This window comes from Macaca nemestrina, chromosome 4 (genome assembly GCF_043159975.1).
Source record: "Macaca nemestrina isolate mMacNem1 chromosome 4, mMacNem.hap1, whole genome shotgun sequence".
NCBI classification, from domain to species: Eukaryota; Metazoa; Chordata; class Mammalia; order Primates; family Cercopithecidae; genus Macaca; species Macaca nemestrina.
In genome coordinates, this window is record NC_092128.1 from 101,929,562 (window position 1) to 101,955,199 (window position 25,638).

Sequence of the window (25,638 nt, forward strand, 5' to 3'; positions counted from 1 at the left end):
CATTTCAGGAAAAGACTATTTCCAATTTGAGGTACATCTTTTTCAGTGAACATAGTCTTGCACCTGCTTTCCCATTTTCTTTGTACACAGTTAGCTTTAAAGGCCCTTTGTTGAGTGTAGTCTGTTTTCATTGCATAAACTAGATCCATTTCAACTCAGTGTCTGGCAGCAATCAAGGTGAGTGGGCTATGCTTGGTTCCTCCTTCTGCCTACTCTGTGGGGATCACATTGCAGTCCCAGGTCTCAGCTGGAAGGCAGGGTACTGTACTTGGTTCTTATTCTATTTCCCTGTGTTTTCAGACTTTCACTTAATGTTTGCTACTTAGAGGTATACCTCATTCATTTTCCTGGCTTGTTGAACTTTTTAAAAAATAAAATATTTGAATGATTCCTCTTACATGCTCTTCCTAAAGTTCTTCTTGTTTGTGCCTTTGGCTGATTGCTTTGTGTAGAGGGACATTTCCTAGAATGTACTGGGCCAGCATCACCTCTTCCTCAACTCCTTTTGCTATCTTACTGTTTTCTGGAATTTCCAGTCCCGATATCAATGTGGGAAGACTGGGAGAGAGAAGAGGTCATGGGTCATCCTCTAGCTGCCTTGAAGATTCCTGCAAGAAGTGCAGAGGATGATTGATGTCTCATCCTTTCACAGATGCAGGCCCTATATCTCCAGGGCAGGGTACAGATTGGTGGGGAGAGGCACAATCATCTCTCCTCTTCCTCTTGATCCATGGTCTCTATTTCATAAAGTCTCACTTACTGAAGCCTGAGTACATTCCCTTCAGCCACAGTCTACTTTCCATATAACTGAGGCTGATGTGCAGCCAGTACTTTCCTTTAGAGTTGTTCATGACTGTCTTGGTGTCATGCAAGGTCCTGGATGATAAATATTTTGAATAGCATCCTGCTCATAACACGTGTCAATTGCCCCTGGATACCTAGATATGGTTGCTTTTCAGGGCAAGCCTTCCTGCTGTTATGAGCTTTCATCTAAGCTCGACTTGGAGCTCAAGCCGGGTGCCAGTTTGCATTGGAAGTCTCTGTGGGCTAGAGTATGAAATCCATGGCATGGCTGCTGTTTCTGATTGCATTGAGTAATTTCATTTAATAATAATTTTGATTTTCCCTGTGTGTAAATTTTCCCTGAGAGGAGGTTAGGCTCATTGGGAGGTGAATTCTTTCTCTCAAGTCATTAAGGTTCCAGTTAGTGCTTTGTGTCTATAATTAATTAAACTATACTCAAGTAACCTAAAAATGAAATTTCCTCTGTCCCTAGTGGAATTTGAGGTTCAAACTGAATATACTCAGGGATGAATATATCCAAACCTGGGTCTTTCTTGAGGATCATCTTATGTGTTTTTTTGCCTCCCAACCTGTCTTGGTGGACGTATCTTGTGGGAAGGGGCGTGATAAAGTTGATATTTCATATCTGTTTTTGTATTTTGCAGATTTTTTTTGCTAACCTAATGGTCTTATCTGGTAATATCTGAGAAGAGGGTGATAGACAATAAAAAGGGAAGTATTCTTTATTTTAATTAAAATGCTAACATAAGGCACAATCATTGAGTGATTGCATTACAAAACAGCTACTTGTTCTGCCATAGTTAAGTGTGATTTGATGCGTCCATTATAAGCCTCTATTCTCAGGGGTTTATATCTTGGCCAAAATAGTCCCTCCAGGCTGAAACTTGGCAGACATCTCAGCCTAATTACAGTCGTTTCCCTTTTTGGATTAAGAAAATGGAATTATTAGTGCTTGAACCCCATCCCCCCATATTTTCAAAGGATCATATTTATATTCACATAAATTGTGGGCTCTTGATCCTTTCAAATAAAATGACAACTTAGCAAGAACCAAAGATCCAGGGACCCCACAGAGAGAAACTCATGCTTGCTCAAGCAACTGCAGGAAGAAGTCAAGGAAGTCACTGAATTAATGATGTGGTTTGTGGGTACAGCAAGAAGGCCAGTTCTGTGGGTTTTGATGCCTTGAGTAAATAGGTGAGGTGCACTCCCTGATCCCAAATCCCAAGGCCACAGCCATCGTCACATTCTTCCACAGACTTTTTGCTGTTACCCTAGAATTCTCCCACCACTCATCCTCTGACCTCTCTTTTTCTCATTCATTTTTACCCATTAACAGAGGTGGACAAAATCCAAGGGGGATGGAGATGATTAAAGAGGTCTTTGCTATAATAGAGAAATTCTGGATATGCATTCTTCCCTGTCTTATACATTGCTTTCTTGGAGACCTCAGAGGCGGTCTCAGGGCCTTACCAGCCTCCAAAGAGCCATGAAAATAATATGTTTGCTTCCCTGAATTATCAATTAAAACATAGATGACTATAAATAGCACTTACATTTTCATTATTATTTAGGTATAGTTGGTGAGATTTGATGTAAAATTTTACATCTTACCTTTTATGTCACCTGTTTGACTTTTTTTATTACTTGAAACATGTCACATGTCTTTTCAAGTAAAATTACTGTAAACAGTAGATAGAATACTTCTTGCAACTTTTAGATGACTTCCTAACAAAACCCACACTCTACAATTTGCAAAGTTTAGTGAAGAAACCAGTGAGGTTTACGCAGTTTACGGCTTGGTATTCCCTGGGCTCTTGCTTATAAATCTATCTAGATATAGGTCATGAATATGTAATATGCAGACTGATGCTGAATGTAGCACCGTAATATAAATAGACTACATGAGCTTTTCAAAAAAGCAACAGGAGTTGGAAAAAAAATCTACTCAATTTCCTACACAGTGCAGCCCATTAAGGAGAGAGTAAAATCAAAATGTTGAAGTTACTAGAAGAAAATTTTGCTGAATCAGTTCCTTCAAAGAGGCTGGCATGAATGAGTCGTATTGTACACAGGGAGAAGCAGCTCAGGCACACCCTTAGCTGTCATGGGTTTCATTTACTTAGAAGGTTTGGTATTTGTGTGAGTGCAGTGAGCAAATAAGGTATGTCTATGGTACCTAAAAATGAAGGCTACAACAATTAAATTAGAAACTAAAAAGGTTTTGAATGGTAAAACTGAATACATTTTAATTGAACATAATTCTATTGAAGACTATTAAATTACCACCTTGGAACAGAAGCACAAACGATGTGATAATGAGCTATGGAACCAAAATTTAGAACAGACAAACTGAAAAAATTACAGGTACCCCAGTGTAGGAAATGCACAGTGCTGATGATATCAAAATATGAATTATTTATATCTTCTTTAAATGTAAAATGTAAATTTGCTTGGAATTAATTTCTGTTGGGAAATTACTGCTCAGTAAACAAAGATATCTCTTAGGGTAATATTTTTTCCTCCTAAATGTATTATTATTTTATTATTATTGTTGTTGTATAGGGAACAAGAGAAAGTTTAAGGATATTCAAGGTTGAAAAGAAAACTTCTGAGTTATAGTCACACTGGAAAATTAAGTCTTTTATTTCTAGGCAACATGTAATGTAGACAGTTAAAGAGTTATTTTCTTCAAAGGACAGCCAAACTAAGTGTGATGGACTGCATTGTGACCCCCAAATTTGTAATGTCGAAAATGTTGAACTCCTAATTCCCAATGTGACTGTATTTGGAGACAGAATCTTTAGGAGATAATTAATATTAAATGAGATTATAAGAATGGGACCCTAATCTGATAGGATTGTAAGTCTTACAAGACTTATAGTCGTATAGGAAGAGCAAGAGATAGTTCTCTCTCTCTTTTTTTCTTCGTAAACACAGAGGAAAGGCATATGAAGACAAAGCAAGAAGGTGGCCAACTGCAAGCCAGGAAGAGAGATTTCACCAGGAACCAAACTGACCAGCAAATTGATCTGGGACTTCCCAGCCTCCAGAACTGAGAGAAACAATTCCTATTGTTTGAGCCACCCACACTATGGTCTTTTGTGATGGCAGCCTGAGCAGATTAAGACAGATTTTGGTATTGAGAAGTGGGTGCTACTGTTAACAAATATCTAAAAACATGGAAGCATCTTTGGAACTAGGTGATGGCCATAGGCTGGACAACTTTTGAGGTCCATTCTAGAAAAAGCCATTGCTATGCGGGGACTGTTGGTAGAAATATGGACTTTAAAGGTAATTCTGATGAAGGCTCAGAAAGAAAAGAGAACAGCTGTAGACAAAGCTTTCATCTTTTCAGAGAACATGGACAATTTTGACTAGAACAGTGGTAGAAATGTAGACATTCCAGTGAGGATTCAGACAGAAATGAGGAATAGGTTATTGGACTAGAGAAACTGGGATTCTTACACAGTGGCAAAGAACATGGCTGAATTTTATTTTAGTGGTTTGTGGCAGATAGAACTTGTGAGTAGTATAATTGAATAGCCAGAGAGATTTCAAAGTATTTTTAAGCAAAGTACTGGAGGTGTGGTTTGGATCCCTCTTACTACTTATAGCAAAATGCCAGAAGAGAGAGAGGAATTGAAGAATAAATTATTAAACAAATAGGAACCAGAACTTGGAGATTTGGAAAATTCTCAGTCTATCCATATTGCAAGGAAAAAAAAAAAAAAAAAGAGAAAGCTTGTTATGAAGATAACACTAAGAGTGTAACCGAAAACCATTTGAGAAAGACCATGACGGCAAATCATGAACTGACAGCCATCTCAGCGGAAGCTAGGAACAGAGATGGGATTATACTTGTGGAGATGCTATCAGTTTGAACTAAAGGGGACAGAGAACATGGGACAGAATGAAGGAAGGCTGTTGGGCCTCTTGGATTCTACAGGACTGAACCACAGAGCTCTTTTGCTGTAAGCCTGTGCTATTCTTAAAGGAAAGAGAAGAATTACCCCAAAGGTGATTCAGAGATTATTCAATGATCACTCAAATGATAAGAAAGCGAAACAGCCTTATTCTTTATAGCGAGAAAGTGAGTGGTATGGAAGGCCACTAATTTTTTTAAGTTGTAAAATGGTTCCTACTAATGTGTTGCAGCTTTCATGCACGATTAGACATGGTCTGCCATACAAAATGCCCACACTGGCTGGATATTTATGGGGAGAATTTTGTGTTATTATACCAAAGTCTTGCATAAAATTAGCACTAAGTATTTATGTGAGGGATCAGGGGAAAGGAGGAGGGATGAGCAGAAGGAAAGGGCAATCAGAGAGATACAGCTGAGGGAGATAAAGAAGAAGGAGGGAAAGGAAGGAAGGAAGGAAGGAAAGAAGGAAGGAAGGAAAGAAGAAAAGAAGGAAGGAAGGAAGGAAGGAAAGGAAGGAAGGAAGGAAGACCACCTCATGATTCCCCTCGGCCAGCTGTCATTGTAAATGGTGAACAAAAAATGGTATGATGTTATTGAAGGGCATACAAAGGTCTGTTTATTGGGTTCTAAATTCTCTGTTATTGGATTCTTATGTGTATCTTCTGGAGACTTTTCCCTTTTAAATACTCTAAGGCACCAACAAAAGTTAATTGATCTGATTTATCCCTTTAGTCTTATTGTTGTCTGGAAGAGAGTAAATTTCTCAGAAACACGACCCAGGAGACGAAGCTTGTGATGGGGAAGGGGCTCAGGTCTTTTAGATGGAAGTGTGGCTGTGTCGCTTTCAGACAATCATGGAGCTGCCAGAGTCCTGGGTTCCTGTGTCCCTAAAGGAAGGATAGGGACAAATGTTTTCTATTTCCTGATTTTGCATTGTGTGATTTTGAAAAATAACCCTTAATTCTCTGCCCTGACTTTTTTTTTTTTTTTTTTTGAGACGGAGTCTCGCTCTGTCTCCCTGTCTCCCAGGCTGGAGTGCAGTGGCCGGATCTCACCTCACTGCAAGCTCCGCCTCCCGGGTCCACGCCATTCTCCTGCCTCAGCCTCCCGAGTAGCTGGGACTACAGGCACCCGCCACCTCACCCGGCTAGTTTTGTTTTGTTTTTTTTTTTTTTGTATTTTTTAGTAGAGACGGGGTTTCACCGTGTTAGCCAGGATGGTCTCGATCTCCTGACCTCATGATCCACCCATCTCGGCCTCCCAAAGTGCTGGGATTACAGGTTTGAGCCACCGCGCCCGGCCTGCCCTGACTTTTCAACGTTCAGGAAAGAACACTGAGGTAAGAGCCAGAAGGTGTGTGATCAGGCTTGGGTCTACCCCAGAGCGGAGCTGGGGTTAGCTTTTGTCTAGAGTAGGCCAATTCCCTCCTTCCCCTGACTAATCCTCAGGTCCCAAGGATGCTCTCTCTTGAGCAAATGCAGAATAAAATGGACTCTCCAGTAGGGCCCTGTGCATGTCACCTTGACATGGGTGGAGCTGAAGGGGAAAGGAAGCCATGTGGGGTTAGCATAGGGTAGGGGGGAGATAAGGAGGAGAATGGAGGTAAGGCTGTGGTCTTGGAAAGGAAGAGGTGTTCCTCCCTAAGAAAACCATCCCTGGATACCCCTGCCTCCCAACTCACCCTCCTCCACTTCCTCCTCTGACCTTCTTGCCTTCTCAGAATCATTTATATTCCAGGCTTTCTCCCTCTCCATGTTATTCTGCCCAGCAGTGTTCACAGCTGTTCCATGGCTTCTCTCCACAACACAGTCCCAGGGCATTGACTGAAGACTGCCAGCATAGGACCCTGGTCATATGGCTCAGAACACTTGCCCATTTGCACTGAGTTGAGGAAGTGTAGGCAGCACAGTGTGGCAGTGAAGGGTATGGCTCTCCAGCCAGCCAGCATCGGTTTGATTCCTAACTTTGTGACTTTGAGCAAGTTATTAACCTCTTAGTTTCCTCATATTCCAAAATTGGGACATAATACTCTCTCTCTCATAGAGTTGTTGCAATTATTTTAAAAAATTAATACATTAAAACATCATAAGCATTTCATAAGTGTTTGCTTTTTTACTGTAAATAGTTCCGGGAAACCAAGTACCACATCTGGCTAATTTCTGTATGCTCAGCCCTATACAGAATGCGTCCTAAATACATTGTAACAGTTTTAATCAATTGTTAATTAATTGATTCCCAGCTTCTTAATGGACTCTGATGTCTGCCAGTTATGGGTGTGCAGGGTGAGGTAGTCAAGTCTTGCAGCATTGCATGGATTCAAATACACAGTAAAGGAGTCCGGCAGCCTGAGTTCAAATGCTGGCTCTACCATTTTTCAGTTGTGATGCCCTGGGAAAGTTTCTGAAACTCCCTGAGCTGAAATTTTCTCATTTTCTAAATGGAGAAAGTTTTGCTTTGAAGATTAAATGCGACAGAGCTTTTAGCACAATGTCTGGCATATGGTGTGAACTATTAATTAGCTATTATTATTCCCCTGTTGTGCTTTGCTGAGGATATGGAGTCCATGTCTGTGGGTGTGGAACTAGGGCTGAAGATCAGTTTGCAGAAATTCTGGCTTCTGGAGTGGGGTCAGCAACACTTAGACATAGGGCCACTGGTTTTGTTCTGGTCTCGTCCTGACTAACATCTTCCTCTCTGCCTCCCCTTTCTGTGAAATCTCTAAGTAACACTGCTGGGTTCAGAGCTGTTTCTGCATGCAAGGCAGTCAAAGGTGCTCATACAATTCCTAGATGTCCAAGCTGGACAGCACCTCAGCAACCCGCACACCCATCCCCACTTCACAGGTGAGGAAATGGAATCCGGAAAAGAAAAGCAATTGGTTTGACCAAATTACATAGTTAGCAGTGGCAGAACTCAGACTAACACCAGGTATTTCAGCTCTCTATCCATTGATCTTTGTTAAACCATGGCATCCCTGAGTTGATGCTGCAAGGCCTTTTTAACGCTTACCAAAATAACACACAAAATGATGTATATAAATCATTAAAAGGTTCACAAAGTGGAGAGGGGATGGGAGAGAGAAGGGAAGGGACCTAAATGCATTAATTTCTTTAATTAACATAAATAGTAAGTTAGCTACTCAGAGTATGTTTGCACTTGCTTGCAATTCATTCCTCTACTCTATTTCAGCTAAACAGAGGTCATGTTCTGAAAAGGTTAAGAATAAAGATTCCAGGTCCCAGAGGCGGAATGTACTTCCAACATGTACTAGCTGTGAGGCCTGCACATGAAACTTCTCTGTGACTCCATTTCCTTACTTTACAGAATAAGAAGGAAAGACACACCTACCTCATAGTGTGGTTGAAGGGATTTAATATAACAAGACATCAAAAAACACAGCAGAATCTGCTACATGTTAAGCATTTACTGTAAGTCAGTTGTTCTGGATGGAGAAAATTGCCACATGGCTGCATTTCAAATGATGAAAATTCTTATTACTTCTTCTTCTCTTGCAGTAAGAGATTGCTTCTGTCTGGAATGTCTCCTCTTCTTCCTATCAGAGTATATGTGGGAGGCATGTGTAATGCGGGCCAGGCTCTGAAGGCCACAAGGCAAAAGGTATGATGCCTTCTCATACTCACACTCCAGACACTGACAGCCAAACACATCCGAAGTCCTAAGAGGAGATTACGCTGGGGTCTTGTCAGTTAGTGAGGGGTTTATGGGTCACTGGAGTCTGATCAGGCCTCTGAGTCTCCCTGCTGCCCGCCCCTGCTCTGGTCTGCAGCCTGGGCCTTGCCCAGCCCCTCTTCCCATGAGCAGCCCTTGTTCCCTCCACCCTGCCCTTCTCAGGTTTCCCCCAGCCCATCAACCCTTTTCCCATGCTGTATCACTGCACCTGACTTTCCCTCTGCCTGGGATATTCTTACCATTCCCTGCCTCCCACCCAACACCTGACTTGACCTTTTCTTAGCAATGTGCAAGCTCTGATGCTAGGGTCTCTCTGAATCCGGAATGCTCCTGGGCTCCTCCAGCATTTTGTTTGGAATTGTTGTGCTACCATAATATGTGCATTGTGTCTCTTCCCTGCCAAGAGTGGGCTCCTTCTGGGCAGAGACCCATCTTACGCATACCCTCAGCTTCTAACACATGGCCTGGCATATCATAAGTGCCCATGGAGGCTGGTAGAGAAATTAGTGCCCCTGCCCACACCTGACCACCATTCTTGCCAGTACGACTCTCGAGCTCTTTCCCTTCTGCATTTAGAGTCTGGAACTCAATTAGGTTTCCAAATGTAAATTCTGTCTTTTAATTAAGAACTGTAGAAAAATATATATGTGAATGTTTTTCACATATATATTTTCAACCTCGATGCTGGCATTTTTTCTACATTTGCTTGTTTTGGAGATTCTGGTCTCCCCTGGGATCGCGCCTTTCTCCCCGTAAATGGACAGGAAAGTGAAGATGTGAATATTTTTATCTGACATGATTTTGGAGCGTGGCTTTCCTGTTTGCTGTTGTTTCCTTTTCATGGACCATTAGCAGCTTCCAAAGGCAATATCCTTTCACTGTCACACTGTGCCATGGGGGGCCATTTCAACAACTTCAGACTAGGGCATTAAGTGCAATTCTGGATGAGAGTCAGCACATAACCAAATAAAAATAATAAAAGGAAAGCTTGTAGGAGCCATTTGGAACGCTGTCCTGTGCTGAATTCATTTGCAGCCTCGCAGAAACCTACCCATCACCAGTGATCAGCCCCAAGCCCGGTCGTACCTTATTTAATTGTAAAGTATTTCATATCCTCAGAAACAGCCCTGCTCATTTGCTTTTCCTTTTTTGGAGATTGTCTTGGTGGAATGCTGAGATTCTAATCAGTGGGGGAAGAAGAAAATGCAGGTTTTGATTTCAGCAAGAAAAAAAAAAGATGCACTTCTTGTAGCTTTTCTCTTCGCCTTAAAATGAGCATTTAGGAGACCTTTTTGGAAATTCTTCTAAAATAGGTGCTTAGCACAGCAGAGGAGATGGTAGAAAAAGCAAGGTGAATTAAGTTCAGTCACCTAACCCAGCATGAGCCACTGCTACCCTATCCCTGGTCTCCACGTGGATGGCAGTTTCAGAAATGAACTGGGGAAAAACAAGCATAAGAATTTGTCTCCAGGCCAGTGTCCCTGATAGGCAACCCAGTCGAGAGCAAGGTTCCCCCAGATGGAGAGAGTCCCCTGAGCCGGAACTCCAGAAAAGTCTCAGGTCTAACCAAGTCAGGGCAGGTAAGCCTACATCAGTTCGTCCCTGGCATCACAGCCACCTGGGGGAGCAAGGCTGTTAAAAGTATTGCTTTAGACCTTTTACCTAGAAATTCTGACTCAGTTGATCATGGATGGGTACTGAGAATCCACATTCTATTGGCTTTTCTACATCTCAGTGATGCAGGTGAATAAATACTAGTGACACATTCAATAATCAACCAGCCAAGGGAATGTTTGTTGAGTGTTTGTGCAAAATGCCATTCCTGAGACCTGAGATGGTCATATATTAGAGCTGCTCCTTCAGTTTAGCCTAAGGATGGTCTGCGTTAGAAGACCAGGGATGGCCATTAAAAACACAGCCTTAGGAGCCTGAATAATAAAAGAGTAGGAGAATTCGGATCATAGCTAACATTTATCACACACTTATGTGGCCAGCACTGTGCTATAAAATTTTCCTCTAGACTCCTTTAAGTTAAGGACTGTTTTGCTTGTCTTGTTCATTGTTGTCACCTCAGCTCCTAGGACAGGACTTGGCACATAGTAACTGCTCAATAAATATTTGTTAAATAAATGCACAAATGCATTATTAGCTTATCCAATCTTCAGACAGCACTCTAAGCTAAATACTAAATATTCCAGATACACTAAAATTCTGAGAGAGGGACCAGAGAATCTGTACTTTTATCAAGCACTTTGAGAGATTCTTGATTTGGGATTGACTAGATTTGGGAAGCAGAAAATCTGGACCAAATTCCCTAATGGGTATTTAAATCCCCTGAGAAATAATCTAATTCAATGTTTCTTCAGCTTATCCTTGAATTTCCCTAAGATAAGATATCCTTGAATTTTCTGAAGATGAGATATTATGGTAGTGCAAAACACAGGCCAGACCACAGTCTAATCATTTTAATTATTAAAATGTTCTTTCTTTCTTTTCTTTCCTTTTTTTTTGAGACGGAGTCTCACTCTGTTGCCCAGGCTGGAGTGCAGTTCACAGTTCACAGTGAATCTCAGTTCACAGCAACCTCTGACTCTCAGGTTCAAGCGATTCTCCTGCCTCAGCCTCCCGAGGAGCTAGGATTACAGGCGTGCACCACCACACTCAGTTAATTTTTGTATTTTTAGTAGAGACGGGGTTTCACCATGTTGGCCAGGCTGGTCTCGAACTCCTGCCGTCAAGTGATCCACCCACCTCAGCCTCCCAAAGTGCTGGGATTACACGCGTAAGCCATCACACCCAGCTCAAGTGTTGTTTTTTATGATCAAGTGACTCATAACTTTTCTTCATTTCTACACATGGCTCTTATTTCTTCTCCAAGAAAAAGATAATGTCCATCACATTGAGCTATCCATTACTGTGCATAAAGAAGATTTAAGATTATATCGTTTTCCACATATTCATGGATCAAGCCAGAGGCAAAGGGAATGAGAGATCTATGGCCCGATCCAGATGAGAGACCTAGGCTCCTGGACTCATTGGAAATAATACTGTGTCCTGAGCTTAGGTAGAACATGGACTCAAGTCTGATAACCTTAGATTTGAAACTTGACTCTTTGACAACTAGCCATGTGACCTTGTGAAAGGCTTTCTCATCTTCAGTTTTCCCATGTGTGAAGTGGAAGTAATAAAATATCGTAGCATTGTGAGTGTAAAACATAATAGCTACCAATAACAAAACCAAAACTACATATGACAAAAAATTAATAAGAATATAAAAGTCACAGCTAACATTTATCACAGTCCTATTATGTGCCCAAAATGTTGCTAAACAACTGTCCTCTAAGCCCTTATAAGTTAAGGGACTGTTTTATTTGTTTTGTTCATTGTTGTATCCCCAGTACCTAGAGCAGTGTATGACACATAGTAATGGCTCGATAAACATTTGTTGAATAAATGGGTGAACCCATTATTAGTTTGTCTAATCTTCAAAAGAGTTCTGAGCTAAATGCTTCTGGTAATCCTATTTGATACATGAGAAAACAGACTTGACAAGGTAAAGTTACTTGTTCAACCAGTAGGCAATGAAGCAGGGATTTAAACCCAGACACATTCCTGTGATTCCTACCAACTAGCTATTGTATGCATATTGCCATTTATTGACAATATTGGTAAATCTAACTTTATATTTGTATTTTTTGTAAATGTATTTTAACGCCTAATGCATTTTATATTTGTATTCTTACACATCATGACATCTGTTGCTGGAGAGAGGGTACATTAATTTGGTTCTGATATGAGATCCCAATGCTGCCTCTACTTCCTGTGGACAAATGTGCATGTTCAGAAGCTGGGAGCCACCAGACAGGGCAGCAGTCTTTTTGTCCAGCTTCTGGTGGCCTTGATGCCTGCTTTGTGAGACACCATGCTTTACCCAGAATCTTCAGCTGTCTTTTCCTCTCATTGAATAGTCACTAGGAAAAGCAAGAACTCTAAAACTGCTGGACTGAAAATGAAATATGCAGTGGCTTCAGGCTATGTTTTCCCTTTGCTAGGAAGCACTGCTATGATAATTGTTTCTACAAAAAGAAACTACAACTCTGGCAGAAAAAAAAAAAATCAAACCCTCTGTTTGCTCGAACCTATCATAAACAATTGCTGGTAATTATAGAAGCTGATTGTGCGACAGTTTAGTTTAACTTAATTGGCAATTTTTTTTAAGCTGCAACACAATAAAAATAGTAAAGAACGAGTCAGGTTCTAGAGATGGAACATTTAGCTTTGGTGAAATGTCAAAGATCTGCATACACTGCCAAAGGTGTGGGAACGTAACTGTGCTGTCAGCTCTGTTATTTAAACCCTTGCTTCTTGTGTTTTAAATTCTGCTTCCTGAGTGCACAGTCTGTTGTGGACTTGCATCCTATTGTGGCTAAGCAGGTCTTTAAGCAGTTGTGGAAAGAAATGGGCCCCCTAAACCAATTTAGAAATACGGCTCCTGTGTCTGGAAGAGATGGCTGTGCAAAACCAACTAGCTGTGTCCCATTACAATTTAAGTATAATCACTTCTTTTGGGGGTTCATTTTACTTGATTAAAAAAATTGATTAAAGTTTTACCTCCTTTTCCATTACTAGGAACACTCTCATCCCTGTTTCCTTTCCTTTGGTCCTTCTCTTTCATCACCATGATTGTCATATCATCATCATCATCATCATCATCATCATCATCATCATCATCATCATCCTGTCTTAATAATAATGGTAATAATAGCCAGCATTTATGATCACTTCCATAGGCCAGATATTAAGTCAAGGACTTTCAACAGATTATCTCATTTAATCTTCACAACAATTTAAAAAGCTATCTATTAGAAAGTGGTAAGCCTAGATTCACACCCTGTCTGTTCAGGACCAGGGCATACACTTATATCCATGATATTTTCTATCATCTTACAGTTTTGTTTACAACTGGGTCTCCATCTCTGGGACAAAGCTTAGCTAAGTTTCATAGCCAAGACAGAAAATAGAGCAAAACCCCAGGGCCATCATCTAGTGAGGCTTGGCATTGGTCTTGCTACCTGTAAAGCCAGTATCTAGTATGTCAGGAATGACACTTGGGGGCCTGTGTCCCTTCCAGGTGGCAGTCTTCCATGTGTAATAACCCTTAGCCACGGCTCTTCCTCTGGATGGGAGCTCTGGCCTCCTTTCCCTGCCCTACCTGCCAGGTCCCCACTAGGCTTGGAGCTCTTCCCTGAACACCAGCCCACAATCCAGGGTCAGAGAGACCCCTCCCCACTCCTGCCAGTCCCCTTCCCCCAGTGCTTGGATTCTCACTCCTTGTACCCAAGAGTGCATAGTGAAGGTAAGCTCCATATAGAGATGTTTTAGTAACTTCCTTTGAAATGAAAATCGTAATAATGGTGATGATTATGGTGATTTATTGAGTGCCATTTGCCAGCGTTATTCTAAGTGCTTTTGCCTGTACTAGCTGCCCTCCCAATAACCCTAGGAGGTAGATCTATTGCTTTCACCAGTTTCCAGATGAGGAAGTGAGGAGCACAAAGCTTAAGAGATTTATCAAAGGTCACATAACTAGAAAGTGGCAAAGCCAGATGTGCACCCAAAACTGGTAAGCTTAATCATAATGCTATGTTGGGATGTCAAAATAGTGTTACAAATGGTTTGAGGAACCAAACATTCAAAGTGCTTCAGATGAACACAACAGCTTCCAGGTAAGTTGATTTGTGAAACAGTACTTTGCTTTCAAACTTAGCATGTCACTTGGAAATGGCTGTAATTAATGTCAAATTTAGTTCCAGTCTCCTGGAACCTAAATACCATTGAGACTAACAGTATTTTCTACATTCTAATTACATTTTAGAATATACTTACATCACTTGATGTTCCAAAGCTTTCTAATGATTGAATTGCAATTAAGAGCCTATGCCATATTCTTACACATACTGTTTTCCTATCAAAGTATAAATGATCACAGTACTACCTATATTTGTATGTGACTCATTAACATTCCACCATATTACAGACATTTATACATGCTGTTGACACTGATGGTTTCAATACCAGCCAGTTAACAAGGAATGACAGGCTTATTATGTGTTCAGCACTTGACGTATTTAATAATACATAGGTGAGTAAGGAAATTGCTGTGATAAGAAACATATACATTTATGACTGTGTATGCATAGCATTTTTCACTTGTAAAATGGTGGTTAGCAAATTTTAAAAAATTATTTCCTAGAGGTTAGCTGTGGGAAGTCATGGAAGGAAACGTGAGTTGGAAGAGGAAGGAACTAAAGTCAGAACAAGGGCTGGGTCTGTTTGCAAATGAACCGTGAATAAGAAGTAGCATCAAATAAGAAAAGGAAATGCAGTAGGTGGCTCAGCTGAAGAAAAGAGAAGTCTGCTCACATAAGGGTCTGGACTGAGGCTGGAGGGTCAGGGACTCAATCATAAAACTACCCTATGTGGACATGCTTTAGAAAAGATAAGTAGTAAAGAATAAATAGAGAAAAAAAGGTGGCGAATGCTCCAGTGCGCAGAAGCTCCAGAAAGCTCCACTTCACCGAGGAACTGCATCAATCTCTGGGAACAACATCAGGGGTTTCTTTTCTCTGATTCAAGGAACTGAGACAGAGGGAAGAACTGAGTGACAGGGGGCTGTGGCCAGAGAAGCTTAGTGCCTTCCATCCAGGCTTCCACTAGGAGAGACCTTCTTGAACTTGTTACCAAACTCTGTGGGCCAATCCAAAGCTTCCTTCAATTAAGATGCCAAAGTCCCTTTAGCTTCCAGGTGAGAAAAGATTCAGGTGAGCAGGATGACTAGAGGATGAGGGCCCCCAAAATGTACCTTGAAGCCTAGCTATTGCTGGGTGAAACCAAATCTGTGGTCTGCTATCAGATTCTTTGCTTCCGTGCATTCTTATCTACCAAAAAAAGCTCTCTTCATATAGAATGGCAGCTTTCAAAATTGTTAGGCTAATGTATATTCTTCTAGTTTGGGAGAATATTGAGATCTCTCATTTAACAAACTATAACCATCTGGGATTTTTCCTGGACGAGATGTCACCTCTTGTGGGACAGAAATTGGAAGCAAGACTTGAGCTAGTGCCTGGGACACTGAGGAGCAGAGGCTTCCATTGTGCTTGAGGTACAGTGTATCTGGTTATGCAGGGAGGGATGGGTTGCAGAAAGGTCAGAAAGATGGACACATACTAAGATAATGGACGGACAGACAGACTAGTATGCCCCACCCTCGCCCCAGAACATACCTTGGGAATATGTGGACCTGTGCTGGGGAGAGGAGCTGTATGTGTGTGAGTAGATGGCCCGAGCTGTACCTGGAAGCCAGGAGCTTGGGTTGGAGACCTGGCACCTGTTCGTCCTCTGCATTGCCCTCTGCATGCAGATTGTGAGTGACGGGATGGTGGCAGTGACTGTGGCCTAGCTGTGGACTCCTGGGCTAAAGCAGAGCTTGAGTTTCAGGCTCTGTTCCATGACTCTGCAGAGGACTATACCAAATTGGCCCAATGGACTGTCAGGGACACCATGTGGCTGCAACCATGACAACTGTCACATGGAGTTCCCTAGAGAAAGAAGCATGCTCACTGCTTCCTGTCCTTGCAGGGATTTAATCAGACCTCATGGAAAGAGTAGGACCCCAAAGTTCTTGGACTTGTCACAAGAATATGAGGTCTATAGAGGAGAACATTTTTTGTTGTTGTTGTTCCCATTGCTGTTGTTTTTGTTTTGTTTTAAAATTTTTATTTCCATAGGTTATTGGGGAACAGGTGGAGTTTGGTTACATGAGTAAGATCTTTAGTGGTGATTTGTGAGACTTTGGTGCACCCATCACCTGAGCAGTATACACTGCACCCTATTTGTAGTCTTTTATCCCTCACCCCCTTCCCACTCTTTCCCCTTGAGTCTCCAAAGTCCATTGTGTCATTCTTATGCTTTTGCATACTCATAGCTTAGCTCCCACTTATGAGAAAACATACAATGTTTGGTTCTCAGTTCTTGAGTAACTTCACTTAGAATAATAGTCTCCAATTTCATCCAGGTCCCTGCAAATGCCATTAATTCATTCCTTTTTATGGCTGAGTAGTATACCACAGTTTCTTTATCCACTCATTGACTGATGGGCATTTGGGTTGGTTTTCCGTTTTTGCAATTACGAATTTTGCTGCTATAAACATGTGTGTTCAAGTATCCTTTTCATATAATGACTTCATTTCCTCTGGGTAGGTACCCAGTAATGGGATTGCTGGATCAAATGGTAGTTCTACTTTAAGTTCTTTAAGGAATCTCCACACTGTTTTCCATAGTGGCTGTACTAGTTTACATTCCCACCAGCAGTGTAGAAGTGGAGGAGAACATTTTAATATATTAAAGAACCATTTCAAATATACAAAAGACAATAAAATAACAAGTAGTTTATATATGCAGAAATAATATATAAATATTATATAATATAAACTATATAATAAACAATATATAAATGATTACCTAGAATTATATTATTTATAATATACAAAATAGATAATATATATTATATAATTATATGATAAATTATTACATATATGTAGGAAAAACACACTGTTTTTCTTTCACCCCCACACCACAAAGTAAAAGTTTCCTCCCACACACCAAGCAAGCAATCAGTTCTGTGGCAGACCCCAGCTCCCGTGCTCCAATTAGGATCTCTTCCAACATGACCTACCTGGAGACAATGTCAAGTCCCCTAAGTTGAGGCTCAGTCCCACAAGACTGTACCCCACTTCCAATGCCAATCTCAAACCCCAAGTTGTTTTATCTGTGCTTCTAATTGACTGCCTATAAATTGGGGGATCCCATAATCCTCTCCTTGGGTTTGACTGATTTGCTAGAGTGGTTCACAGAACTTCAAAATAACACATTCATCCATTTATCATAAAATATATTACAAAGGGGACAGATGAAGAGATGATTCATATGAGAAGGTACATGGTGGGGCATGGAGCTCCTAGCCCTCCCTGCTAGGCCACCTTCCACATCTCCACGTGCTTAGCCATCCGGAAGCTCATCCTGTCCTGTCCTCTTGGGCCTTTTATGGAGACTTCATTGGACAGGCATGATGGAGGCATGGACAACCATGTGGAAATGTGACTGGACACAAAGGGTACCATCCAACACTAACAGTGGGGAGGCAGCAGGGTCTCTCTGTCCAGATTCTTCTCGGCCTCTCTGTGTGGTGTTTCTTCCTCCTGGCTATGGGGCAGAACCTCTTCTGAAATGGGATCTTATGACCTACAGGGAGGCAAGGTAGGTAAGAAATTTTCTTTGTGGTCTAAGAAAGAAAAGTGAGGGAAGATTCCTGCCTCAGGAAGAAAAAAGAAGCAGGTAAAAGAAGGGCAGGAGAAGGTCAGAGAGATTGTTTTCTGAGGCCTGCTCCTGTGAAGTAAAGTACCCAACTTTTTTTTTTTTTGAGACGGTGTCTCGCTCTGTTGCCCAGGCTGGAGTGCAGTGGCTGGATCTCGGCTCACTGCAAGTTCCACCTCCTGGGTTTACGCCATTCTCCTGCCTCAGCCTCCCGAGTAGCTGGGACTACAGGCGCTCGCCACCTTGCCCGGCTAGTTTTTTGTATTTTTTTTTTTTTTTAGTAGAGACAGGGTTTCACTAGGTTAGCCAGGATGGTCTCGACCTCCTGACCTTGTGATCTGCCCGTCTCGGCCTCCCAAAGTACTGGGATTACAGGCTTGAGCCACCGCGCCCGGCCAGCACCCAACTTTTAAGCAAAAGACTCTTTCACCTTTATGGCTCTGAAGCTGCTCCAGGAACCAAAGGCAAAATGCCAAATACTTTAACGAAAGATATGCTTATTGCTGTAGTCACTTAACAAATAACCAGGGCTGTGGGAATTTTGAGCCAGGTATCGTGGATGAAAACCAATAATATATATCGTAATATCACAGTATCAGATGCCCAGATTCAGTAAACATTAAAGTTTTGTCATATTTCCTCAGATGAAAAACAAAACAATTGCTCATAGAGCTAAAGTATTTGTAATCCATTTTCGTTGCCTTCTCTTCTTCCCTCCTTCCTCTTTCTACTCTTCTATAGGCGTGTGAACCTTCTTATCTCTGCTTTTACACACTGACTGCCCATGTGTGTTCATAAATGGTATATTGATGGGTTTAAAATATATATATATAAATGTTATATTTTATGTGTCCTTCAATTTCACTCAACATTAACTTTTTAAGGTTATTCATTTGATACAATAGAATTAGATCTAGTTCATTTGTTTTAATCTCTCTCTCTCCCTCTCTCTATACACTATACATGTAACACTTTGTATACTGTTTACATATTTTACTTCATCCATTTTTCTATTAAAGGATGTTTGGTTTGTTTCCAGTTTTCACATTTTTTACAGTTAATTTTTAAATTAAATTAGAGTTTATTTTCATATAACGTGTGCTGTGGTATTTCCACATGTCACAGTATCATTCTGGGATAAGATATCTTTTTCTTTACTGTTTTGTAAAGCCTCCTGTTTTCTATTTCAGGTATTGATGTACTTACAGGTTTGCTTTTTGACTACTCTAGTATTTCATTAATCTATGTGTTTATCGCTGAACCAACACAGTATTGTTTTAATTATCGTAGATTTATGGCAAGATTTGATATTTCATAGGGCAAGACCCACACCTTTATTCTTGAAAATTAGAAAGCTGTGATTTAGATATTCAGCTTTTGCTTTAAGACACTTCATTTGAATAAAAAACCAGGTGTGAACTTTGACCACAAGCTGAGGAATTGGGATATATCATATACAGTCTGTATTTGGTCCTTAAAACAACCTCGTAGGATTGAAAGTATTATTCCCATCTTAGACACCATGAAACTAAGAATTGGTGGTGTTAGCTAACATGTCTGTGTGAAGACATTCAGGAAATGACATGTGCAGAATCTCTTTGACATGCATGCATATTAAAGATATTTTCTACGAGATCATGTAGTACCCCTCATGAAGCCCCATGATAAATGATTGCCTCTCTCCTTGAGCAAGATGAACTATCTCTGTTTCCTCTTTGGAGTATAGGAAACTTGGATTCAAATTTGTGCTTAATAATTTAACTCAGAAGTTTCTTATGATTCAATTATCTTTGTACTACTTTTTATCTTTCTTAATACCTCATTCTAATTTGCATTTTTCTTGTCTTGATTTTTATGTATTTTTTCCTAACGTGTTGTGTTAATGCAAGCAGGTTTTATTGCCAACCTTAAATAATTTACAAATAAAAAAAGAAAGAATACATGTTCTGTTACAACAAGGCTTTGCAAGCTTTAATTGCATTGGAATCACATGGGATCTTGTTGAAACGCAGGTTCTCAATCAATAGGTCTGGGGTGGAACCTGAGACTGCGTCTCTAACCTGCTCCCAGATGGTGCCTAGGCTGCTGACCTAGGATCACAGTTCGAGATGCAAGGCTCTGCACCCAGGATGAGAAGGTATTGTGTAATTAGATCACTGGGCTTCCCCAGAGGAGAGATAGTTGCCCATAGTAGGTTGAGAATCATTATTGACAGCTCTCAGGTTTTCTGAATCTTGACGTGAAGTTGGGAATCAAAGTTCTTCTTCAGTGTGATCTACTTTCAGCTGCCTTTCCCAGCCAGGACAAAGGCTTTTCCAGCTAAGAAGGATCGTATAGGTAGAGGGGATGTTCTTCCTTTCTAATAGTAGGTCTCAACTGGGGCTGCACATTAGAATCAATGGGGGAGCTTTTAAAACTTGTTATACCCAAGCCACACTTCAGTCCAATCAATCAGAATTTCTTGGAGCAGGGCCTCAATAATTTTTTTAAGTTTCTCAGGTGATTTTAAAGTGCAGGGAAGATAGAGAACGCTGCTTTGCAAGGATAAAGGGAGATGATCCCTGTGACCCATTTTTCAAGAGAATCCTGCCCTCCTAGCTGACTCTCCTTTTGAGGAGGGGGAGGTCCCTGGTCAGTACCTTGCAGCCTCCTTCCAGGGCTGTGCCAGCATCTGGTTATTGTTTTCAAACTATTTCTACTATCGGGTTCCTGAAATTTCCCCTGTTGGGATCCCATATCAGGCTGGGTTCCTTGAGAAACTTCCCATTTTAAGATTCAAGTAAAAATTAAAGAGCAAACATTTTAAATAACAGATTTTTTGGTACTTAAATAATTATGGACCACATCTTTTGCTTCTTCATCAATATATGCTTCAATCTCCATCTCCATTTCTTTGTCATTATTTTTCATGTCAAAATTAATTGTATTGGAAAGCAAGATTCACATTTTCTCTTTAAACATCTTATTTTGATGGCATGGAAATTAGAGAGTTTGAAATCTATATGACCCTGGAATTGAATCTCAGCTCCTCTAAATGTTAGTGGTGTTAAAGCGCAATGTCTGTCATAGAAAAAAGCCTAAATAATATGTATTTCATCTGTGTCGTGTCAAACCCTGATCGGCTACAATTGGAATGGCACTGGGTTTAAGAGGCTGAAAAAGAGATCCAGAGCCAGCAAATGAGACATGAGGTTTTATTGGGTGCTTGCATACAGGGGAGAGAGTCCAGTGGCAGGGGCTGGGCAGGATAACAATACTGCCCAGTGGCAGTGGGCTAGGCAGGAGAACTGCAGTGGCTTGCAATAGGCATGCAATTTATACAGCATGTTTTCACTCAATACCCTCCCCATAATGACCTCCACCCTGCATCCTTCATTCAATTCAAACTCGGGGCCTCGAGCCCCTGTGTGGCCTGTTTTCCACAGGATGGGATGGGACAGGTGTTGGGGGACTCAGATGTTCCTCACAGGCAAGCAACAGATCTCCAGGTTGGCCACTCCTGGATTCCCTAGCTGAGAACACACATTCAGGTGTGTCTGCCACACAGGGTCATTCTCAGGTATGCTTAAGGTATTGCTAGGAGGTGCATTTACCCTACAACATGGTTGATAAATGAGTTTAAAAAGTTAAATTATCTAAATAAGACTATGTAACAGAATTTCCTCCATTTCATGGAAACTCAAATCTTAGCTTCCTTCCTTCCCCATTTAGAAAGAAGATGCAATATATACTTTCATATAATTAATACCCTTCCTTCTCCTAAAAAAGATTTAAGGAGACTTAAAGGAACAATATAAAGCCAATATACAAACAAATATTTAATGGAAAGCATGCGCCTGAATGAGATCGTTCTTTTAGAGAAATAACTGTCACATTCCACCATTAAGAAGTGATGTGTTCTCCATAACCTTAATCCAAATGAATAAGTTTTGGATGGAAGAACTGCTGCTAAAATTCCTAATGAAACATAACAATTACTTTATTTTTTTCTTTTAAACTGAAGTCTGTACATTGCAAAAAATTGAAGACAAATATGTTTATCTTTTTTTGCAAAAAATTAAAGACAAATATGTTTACCTTTTTTTTGTTAAATTTCAGGGCTATTTTGAAATTTGGTATTACTTTAAATATAGACAAAGAATTAGATTTTTTGTTTTAGAAAGAAATCCATTCCCATTCAATTAGACTATTTTTCAGTGTTAGATTTTTTTTTCCTCCATAAGAGCAAGGAGATTTACACATTTATACCCTCAGAATTCAAACTACCAGTATATTTGGATATGCATTTGTCAAATGAGAACATATTACCTATTCTCAGAAAGAAAGCCTTGGTTCTGAGCTATAGTAGGGATAATCTTGAATATTACTGTTTATTTCACAACTCCATAACCTTGTTTCTACCCTTTCTTTGAAAACAGGTTGAACACCATATGTAATTTTGAAGCTAATAAAATGTTTTATTTTGTGGGATTTTATAGCTCCTTTTGTAATATGGAGATATAGGGGTGAAAGTCAGTGCCTCATATATAAGGACTGCAAATTCAAATAGGAACTGCGGTAACTTAAAAAAAATAAGCAAAGTGGCACCGCATTTCCTTTAGAGCACATACGAATAATTTTCACTCTCACAAAGAGGCCCAAGCTCATTTTTCTTTAAACATGTGGTGTATTGCTTATCATTTTTCCCTGGGTACAGAGAAATATTTATCTACAAAAAGAAAATAAACAGTACAAACATGATGCTAAGTGGCATATACTATGTTACCTTTAGGTCATGGAGACAGTAGGGAATGGTGAGGACTGTGGCAAACAACAAAACATGTCCAATGGTGGGCATGTGGGAATGAAGCCCAGTGTCAGCAGGCCTTTTGAGTTTCCAAGAGAAACAAGCAGTCCAGTGGGCTAGGCAGGAGTGTTGAGATGTTGTAGTTTTAAAATTATATCCATTAAAAATCAATTTATGGGACAAATAAAACACAACTGCCAGTCAAATTCAGCTAGAAGACCATAAGTGTGTAACTACTGCTTGGAGAAAAAATAATGCAAGAGATCCACATGGGAGCAACTCTAGTGAGTTATTTGATGTGCAGATTAGTTCCTTTCTAGAATAAAATTGCTGAACTTTCAAGGGAAATATGAGATGCTCTGTGTGTGTGCGTGTGTATGTGTGTGTGCGTGCGTGCATGTGTGTGTACACAGTGGGCTTGTCAGAAAATCCATTTGGTTGAATGGGACGCTTTACGAAGTATATAACACTTTTGCAATGGAATGTTTAGGGTTCATGGTGTGTATTTGGAGCAAATAGGGATTCTAGAAAGGAACTATTCTATATTCTAGAAAGGAACTAATCTCCATCATCCAGTGTGGGGGAGGGTCCCACCGTTCAGTCACTCAGGACTCAGTGGGGCTCCCAGAGAAAATGCCAGGGCATAAGAGGGATGCCATTCCAAATAAAGGGCAATAATAAGCCTAGGGGGAGCAGCCACCTGTCAAGAGTAAACTAAACTACATTTGTGGAGGTGGTTTTGTAATATGGACAAATGTTAAGGACATTTCTGCTCAGAATGGGCCAGATCAATGTCTCTCAAGGCCTTGCCTTGCGCTTGTCTCTAGCATTGCAGATTGTTGCTCTTACCCTCCCTGTCCACCATCCTCCCTGCTTTTGTGTTCTTCTTATTCTCCTGGAGAAGTGGAGAGAAGTTTTCAGGCTCACCATGGCTCCACTGTTCAGGGTCCTGGCCCACAAGCTCATGTGAGCCAATCACTTTTTTATACTTGTAGACTGTAAAGAAGCAGCTGTCCTGCACACATATTTAGTGAATTCTGAATGTGTACTACAGGCATTTTTTTTTTTTTTTAAAGCAGGGACTTTCCCCATGTGAGAGAAAGAAAAAGAAATTTGTATTCACACTGCTTTGTGGAATTCTAAAATGTGTTTTGGGGGGATACAATTCAAACACTAAAATAATCCATTTCATGCATATTAATTGATTTTTACATGAAAACAATTCCCATTCGCATGAGAGCTTTGGCAAGTTTAGAGTCTGGGGAAGATGTTATAAGCAGTAGTGGAGAAAAATAAAACTAAACATTGCACTATGTTGGCAAGAGCTTAGGAAGACAAGCTCAGGCTCATATTCATTTTTCCTGCTGTCCGTGGCAGAATTCTGATGGTTCTCTTGCCCATTGCAGGCCACTCTTTCTTTATTATTCTCTATCCACAGTCTCAAGTTTGTGGTTTGAGTCTGAGCTTCTCCTATTCTCTAATGATCGTCTCTCCTTAGGTGAGTGCCTATCCTATGGAAATAAAAAATATGTTGTTGTCTCTCAAACCCATTTTCATCTAATTGACACTCTATTCTGATGCCCCATTCGCACACAAACTTCACCTCCAAATGACTTAAACAAAAGGACATTTATTGACTCACGTATCACAGGCAAACACAAGTGGGTGAGTTCCAGGGCTGGCTTAATCCAGCGACTATGGCTCCAATTGGCGGTGCTTCTCTTGTCTCTCCCCTTCCCACACCATGTGCCAGTTTTGTCTGCTAGCTGTTAGTGACAGGACTTCTGTGGTTTGAGACCTTAGATCCTCACTTCTCAGTGTCCACAGAAAAAAAGAAGGATAAATCCTGGACCCACTCTCAGGAGACAGAGGAAATTTCTTTCCCCAAAATTCCCAGCAAAGCCTTCTGTGAGATTCGCTGTTCTAAACTGGGACATGCCTGTTCCTAAACCTGTTCTTCCAAGACAATTTCCATGTGGAGATTGTTTTGCCTTCTCATCCCTAAATCACTCGTGTGGTTAGCATGCAGGAGAATGCACGCCTGTGACACAGCTTTAGGAGGTCCTGATGACACGTGCTCAAAGTGGTAGGGACACAGCTTGGTTTTACACATTTTAGGGAGATATGAGACATCAATCAATACATGTGATATGTATATTGGTTCTGTCCAGAAAGGCGGGACAACTCGAGACGACCTTGAAGAGGTTAGCCAATAGTTTTCATCTCTATCCAATTTGTACCCCTTTTTAAATATTAAATTGTTGTATTGTTCCCTTTATTATTATGAAGTAAAATCCATAGAGAATTAAACTTAACTAAATGTTTAACCTCAGAAAATTGATATAATATCCAAATTATAATATAATATAAAAGAAATGAAAGGAGTTTATAATAAAATAATATATATTTCAATCTGCAAATGGTGGGGCATGATCACACTAGAACCTCATTACTCAAACTGTGGTCCATGGACCAGCATCAACACCTGCTGGGAACATGTTAGGAAAGCAGAACCTCAGGCCCCAGCCCAGACTTATTCAATGAGCATCTGCATTGTAACAACATTCCCAAGAGACTCAGGGTGCACATTAAAGCTTGGGACACAAGGTACTGGAAGACATAATGTAGTCAAATGTTTCTCACTACTTGTAGAATCATGCTGAATACGACAGCTGCAAATGTTGACGGTACAGATGTGTTGGCAACTCAAACATCTACTGGTGATATGATTTTTGGAAATGATGAACAACTCTTGAGATGAGAACAAAACAAAATACAATGCACCTCAGTTTGCATAATGGTTGCATTACCAGAAATACAATGTATAATAAATGATGTAAAATATGCTTTGTGTTTACATGTCAAATGGAGTTAGGTCTTTAGACTTGTATAATTATAAATAGGGTTTAGGCTGATTCAGGTTTTTATTCTTAATACCAGGTAGAATATTTGAAAGTAGTGCAGATTATAGGACAATTCTTTAGGCTTTCTTGTATTTTCCGTGAAAATCTCAAGTACCCATCTTGCCTAGGACAAACTTTAATTTGGGGTAGAGAAT